The sequence below is a fragment of the Humulus lupulus genome, chromosome 3 (genome assembly GCF_963169125.1).
Source record: "Humulus lupulus chromosome 3, drHumLupu1.1, whole genome shotgun sequence".
In the NCBI taxonomy this organism is placed as follows: domain Eukaryota; kingdom Viridiplantae; phylum Streptophyta; class Magnoliopsida; order Rosales; family Cannabaceae; genus Humulus; species Humulus lupulus.
The window spans coordinates 93,315,471-93,316,697 of record NC_084795.1 but is presented as its reverse complement, the minus strand read 5'-3'; the positions used below and the strand labels follow the sequence as shown (position 1 = coordinate 93,316,697).

At 32.6% G+C, this 1,227-nt stretch overlaps 1 non-coding gene across 1 annotated transcript; it reads left to right on the top strand.

Moving 5' to 3' along the window:
• The first annotated feature begins 586 nt into the window (after nucleotides 1–586).
• Nucleotides 587–693, top strand: LOC133827774 (small nucleolar RNA R71). Its single transcript, XR_009890425.1, has one exon. It is a non-coding gene; the product is annotated as a small nucleolar RNA R71 (small nucleolar RNA).
• Nucleotides 694–1,227: the final 534 nt, after the last annotated feature.

Sequence of the window (1,227 nt, the reverse complement as noted above, 5' to 3'; positions counted from 1 at the left end):
TTTCCTTTGTTGAGGATATGGTTTATTTTGTGGGGCATGGGTTTGGTTTTGCGTGTTGTATTGGTGCCCTTGATTCATTTGAGGTTGGTTTTGTCTCCATGAAAAGTTTGGATGGTTTCTCCAATTTGGATTGTAAGTGGATGAAAATGGGCTATCATTTGGTTTCCCATAAGAATGAAGATCATTGGCCTCCTCAGAAAAGGCTTCTTGGTAGGAAGGACATGATTGTGCATTATGGCAAGGACTAGAATATATAGAACAAACATCTTTTCTTGGTTGTATTCGAGAATTCAAAGTTTGGCTTATGGCTAAAGCTTTTACTTTTCTCGCTAATTTGTCTAAGGATGTTCTTAAGTCTAATTCATCTTTTACTTCATACCTTCCTCCTCTTTTTGGTGAATTAGTTGACCTAGACCTAGGATCAAAATAATTCCATTGTTGTCAATTGAAAGATAAATCTTCAAGAGCGTCCCATGCCTCTTGTCCTTGAAATTTTAAAAAATTTCTGCTATGCATAGATTGAATCATTTGACGATTAGAGGGAGTCAAACCTTCATAAAAATATTTTACAAGTCTCCATTTTTCAAAACCATGATGAGGACATTTTAATAATAAATCTTTAAATCTTTCCCAACATTCATAAAACTCTTCATTATCTTTTTGAAAAAACTCGGAGATTTATTTCCTTAGACTATCAATTTTAGACATAGGAAAAAATTTCAGCAAGAATTTATTATAAAGTTGATCCCATGTAGTTATAGACCCCGCGGGAAGGGAATTTAACCAAGCTTTTGATTTGTCTTTTAATGAAAAAGGGAACAATCTTAGTTTGTCCGACTCATCAGAAATTTTTTGAAATTTAAATGTTGAGCAAATTTCTAAGAAATCTTTGACATACATGTAAGGATCATCTCTATCTAACCCATAAAAGATGGCAACAATTGAATGATTGATGGTTTAAGCTCAAAATGGGTAGCAGAAGTGCTTGGAAGAATAATACATGAATGAGCATTAGATGAAATAGGTGCAAAATATTCAAGCAAATTTTTTTCAGGCACAACATTTTCATCAACAGGATTAACAATTGGTTCCATGATGCTCAAATTTTTACTAACACTTTCAATTTCAAACAAAGATAAACGTGTTTTTAGTAATTGATTTTTAGAGTTACGTTCCCAATGATGCATACAATTTTCATAAAGTAACAGAGATAATCTCAAACAAACA